Raw genomic sequence first — 5,368 nt, forward strand, 5'->3', positions numbered from 1 at the left:
GTCCCTCAATGACCAAAAAGTTTATTTTAGCACACCGAATACCTCAAAGCCTATTTCTAAGCTATGTAAAGGATATTTAGGGTATGTTTAACTTATGGTCAAGTTCTGGAAGGTTCGTTACAGTTCAAATTGGCATACTTTCGTAGTTTGTCGAATTTAGTCCCTATAAGCGAATAAACTTGATTTCGGCATACCAAACCTTCTAAAACTTATTTCTAAGTTATGTAAAGGTTATTTGAGGTATGTTAAGCCTATGTCACTATTCCGGAGTGTTTGTTGCATTAAACTGGTTATATTTACGCATCAGTGCGCTTATATCCCTCCAGAAAGCGATCTAAAGCCCGAAATCGAACAAGAGTTGATATGTGCAAATGATACACATGTTTATACAAATCCCAAGTATGAAATACAATATTTCATTGGTTTGGTATTTGTTTGATGGCTGAAGTGACACAGGTGTCACACGTACGACCAAACGAACCGACATCCGAGATGTTTTTGAGCACATTCCATGTTCCCTATACTTTAACTTCATCTTAGAGCCTTGAAATGAGGTTAACGGGGGTTAAACGCGTCGAAAAACAAGTTTGGAGCGTGCAAGGACTGTTTCTGCCAAAAATAAAATTCTGATCTGAGGGCGTGGCCGGCGCGACAGCCTAAGGCAGTATCCGTCGCGGGTAGCCAAAACCCTATCTGGACAGAAACATTGAATCTGGTCCAAACAGCTGAATTTGATGGTTTTGTTGCTTTGTTTTTCAATACCATTTGATGGTTTTCATGCTCCCATTGTATTTCAAACCTTGGGCCCAAGTGTAAGGTCATGATCAAAGCCCGGTTTACGAGGAACGATCCTAACGGTTATGGGTTTTCTATAAATACCCAACACCCTCATTCTCATTCCTCATAATCTGATTCAAATAGCTCTAAGTTGGGGTTTAACATCTTATACCTGAGCAATTTGGATCAAGATTTCCTTGCTTGGACTCTTTGTAGTATTCCTTCATGCTTTTATGCGTTTTTAAGCAGGAAAGTCAAACAGTGTTTGACTTTCTGCTTTGACCAGTCTTTGGTCAACACGAAGGTCGTTTGAACTTCGCAACGTGAGCGTAATCACGATGGTCATAGTTCCATGTGACTATACTTACTGATTACCACGTTGATTAGGTGTAGTGACGAGTCATAGTTTCGGTCAAAATGCGTATTTTGCAACCAAACTATTCTTGGGTATCAAGACCCTTTGTTTTGATATCAAACTTGTTTTCAAACTTCGTTAAACATGTTTCAACATGTTTAACTCGTCACTTTAGGTTTAGTGCTTATATAGGGTCGTAAGATAAGCGGTCTAAACAACCGCTTAGACTTTCGAACCCAACCCGCTTGGTCGATCATTAGGATCCGACCAAACATGTTTTGTGACCATAGTTGTATAGGGAATAACCTTCCGAGGTTATACCTTATGGTCACTTCGTTTAAGTTGTTATATGATACGTAGTTTATATGCCTTAGGTAAATGACCAAAATGCCCTTTTTACGTGTATATTCATTTTAAGTATATGTATCCTAAATTTTTACATCTAAACTGATTAGACAACATTATTAGACATGTTAAGGCATATAATACTTGTCATAGGACTAGTTATGCGGTCCGAGCGCATTTTACGCGAACGACGCGTTAAAGTAGCGTAAGCTACCTAAACGAGTCGTAATGGGTCGTAAGCACTTAGGTTAGGTTTCGTTTTAGTATGTAGGCTTTGTTAAACCATATCATATGAGTTCCAATACTCATTTTGTTTACGAAACCTCATACTATCCGATCCTCTGAGTTAGGTCCGTTTATTAACATAGTTACCTATATTAGGAGCTGTTTGATTCTGTGATCCCTCTAGCTTTGCTTGGTTGTTGTTCAACACTTCTAAGCACCCTCAAGTGAGTACATAGTCCCCTCTTTTACTGTTTCAACTGTTTTGGGGTGAAACACATGTGCCTACTTGTTACTTTCATGCTTTTCATGTTTTTATATCATATGCCTGTTATGTTCATTAGTACGTATATAGTACTTGATTTCATTATGTTTTGCTATGTATGTTCTCTTAGCATCCTAGCACATTGATTTTCATAATTTCATTTTGTTGCACATGTTCATCCAGCATATGGACACATTGTTTTACATTTTGAACCGTTTGTAACTGGTTGATTTGTGTGAACCGTTTCTAACCGTTTGATTTGTGTGAACCGTTTGTAACCGTTTGATTTGTGTGAACCGTTTGTAACTGTCTGATTAGTGTGAACCGTTTGTAACCGTTTGATTTGTGTGAACCGTTTGTAACTGTTTGATTTATGTGAACCGTTTGAAACTGTTTAAACCGTTGGGTTAGGGAAGTGATTAGGTAACGGGGCGGGTGTAATGTGTTAAAAGCATGGTGGATACGTCGCTGATACTTCCTATATATAAGTGTTTTTAATACATTATATATCGTTGCGTTATCTAGATCACTTGGGCAAGGTTATCAAAACAAAGTTATATTACAAGGTTTTTCTAACAATATAAAACATTCGAGTTTTATTTCAAAAACAATTTACAATTTGGGTTTACTTAAACAAATGTTTTGAGTAAGATTCATGGTATCGAGGTTTTATCAAATAAATCTGTTTTGACATGGTTATTTCAATTTATTTTACAAGTATTTTACAAAACTTGGTTTTCTAATTATCAACTTACAAGGGTGTTCAAGTTATTTTCAAAATATAAACGAACCATGAATCCGACACTCACATAAAATCCTATGTACTCGCCGGCATTTTTATGCTGACGTATTTTCACATGTGTTTCAGGTACCATAGTTGGTGATGTTTGATGATGATATTGATGCATGCTCACATAGGAACGGGCGAGGCCTTAGTGACTTAATAACAATGAAATTCTATTTGTTCATGTTTTGTTTCTAATTTTCAATGTAATGTAATACATTTAATTCAATAAAACAGAACTTCAATCCATGTGTTATGAAACAATGATTCTGTTACAACACTCCCCGAGATTTCCGCCATGATTTGTTGTTTTTTGTGGTCGGGGTGTGACACTCTGAACAAATCGAAGATCCTAATGGATCGAACTCATCCTTGACTGCTACGAAAGATTATTCTAGTCTAGTTTAGGAAGTTTTGCTGTAGTCGATTCTTCTATCATTGGATTTTCAGTCTTGAAAGTAGTCCGTGGCCAGTGAAGGTGCTTTCGGGTCTATACCCATAGCCCTCTCATCTAGGAGATCAAACTGCTGACTCAAAGCCTATCGTATCAGTCTTGGAGTCAGCGCCTAATTCATTTGTCGTCCTATAGCTTGGGACTGGGGTTCCGCTTGTAGTACCCTTGGCCATGCCTTCTAATCGGCTAATCCTTCTTGCTGGAGTTGTTGTACCAGCTCAATAAGCAAGTGCTGATTTCTTCCTTTTGGTATTGAAGCGACTCATTCTTTCTGGTTCATGGCCGATCTTTAAGTGCTTTCTTTCCTTCTAGCTTGACTTGTTCTATCAAATATGTGGCTTTGTTGTAAACGGACCTAGCAATCATCCTCTCCCCCCATCCCTCAGGGGAAGTGTAGGCATCAGAGAGGCCCTGTGCAGTGCTTGCCTTTTTTTGGGTAAAGGGTTACCCCGGTGATTCTATTAAAAACAACCGCAAATAAGTACAAGTAGTGAGGATGTGTTCCACACTAGTTCATATACAGGACATGCCCCGTATATGTAAATCACAAAAAAAACCAAGGAAAACTATGACACCCCATAACCTAGCCTACTATACATCAGTAAACAAAACAATACAGAAAACAAAAATAAAGTCCTCATCCGCCATCATCAAAAACGAAATTGCCAGAAACCAGCAACCCCTTCTTCTACCTCTCTCCATATTGCATTCATCCCCATCTTTCCGTTCTCTTATAATGAAGAGAAATGAATATATTCTATAGAACGAATGTGAGCTCGGAAGGAAATGTGTCTCTCCAACTCGTACTTTGCTACCTAGATCTTAGTATGTACGGGTATCGATAATGGAAAAGACTAGATCAAATATGGCAATTTGTAATGCTCTATTCCTTCCTGTCCTAAAGAAGGTAAATCTCATCGGCTGCCATTCTTCTTAGTTCTGAGGTATCTAATGCTGTCTTTCCGGATTTATTCTTATAGAAGAAGTATAAATAATTGTTGTTACTATAGACTCTTATTATGTATGGACAGTCCAGGAACGAGACCTTCACCTAACCCTCAGAAGGTTGGCTCATTGTTAACAAGCAAATGCGAAGGAAAAAGTTTCAATCTGACATTTCGATGTCACTGCTGAATGTGGTTACTTGAAAGGAAAATTTCACATACCGAAGAGAGAAAGCAGTCTTAGCAAGAACCCTTTTAGGGTTTGATCATAAACCCATAGCCGAGGAGCTTCTTTGGGCAGTTGCTTCATGACATGAAAAAGAGGAACTGCTAGTCTTTAAGCTTGAAGGGCCTTGCTCCAATGATTTTGACTTCTTACTTCTTCTCACTCAACTTCCTTAGAGAACAACGAGAACTTGAAAACAATAACAACCTTAATGGGTTGGTTCACCCTAGAAAACCATTTTTCAACAACGAAGTAGCAACTACCTTAAATCAGCTATTAATACAGTTAGCCCCTTCGGGAAGAACCCGGAGAAAATAGCTATACAACAATAGACATTGCCCATACAAAGAGTTGAGGTGACTAGCCTTAGGGCAATAAGGAATGTCGGGATGCTAAAGATATATTGCCATGAGACTAGTGCAAAGAAGTAAGAAGAAGTCAAAGTGAAATCTATTAATTAATTAAATATCTGTCTCGCCCTTAGCTTGCAAACAAGTCCTTTATCAAGCAGGCGTCTAAGAATAAGAAGTCCCTGCCCTTTCGATTGTTATTGGCTTATTCTCTAGCATTCGATTGTGGGCATCAATCCCAGCCATCAACATTTCAGTCCCTGCTTTGGCTCTTTCTCAGCATTAGATGCGGCGTAACGACTCTTTTTGCTTCCTTCTGGAGGCCTTTCTTAGGAGTGAACTTGCTTGTCTTAAAAAGACTCTATAAGCGTCTCAGTTCTTTGATCGAGTTTAGGTTTTTATTCCTCCAATGAAGTCCTTTGCTGGGGGTAGAGTGCGTCCATTCTTTTTTAGTCGAGTCAGGAGATTCGCTACTCATTCGTACAACTTTCGTCAAATCGTGAGTTCGCCCTTGATTCGGACTAGCAATTAGGGGATAGTTCTTGGACAAAGAGCTCAAAGCCTTAGATTTCATGCCGACTTTGGATCAAACCGCTTTCTTTGGCAGAGCACTAAAATCAGTAGAGACACAGGGAATATGGCAGCT

The sequence above is a fragment of the Helianthus annuus genome, chromosome 11 (assembly GCF_002127325.2).
Source record: "Helianthus annuus cultivar XRQ/B chromosome 11, HanXRQr2.0-SUNRISE, whole genome shotgun sequence".
In the NCBI taxonomy this organism is placed as follows: Eukaryota; Viridiplantae; Streptophyta; class Magnoliopsida; order Asterales; family Asteraceae; genus Helianthus; species Helianthus annuus.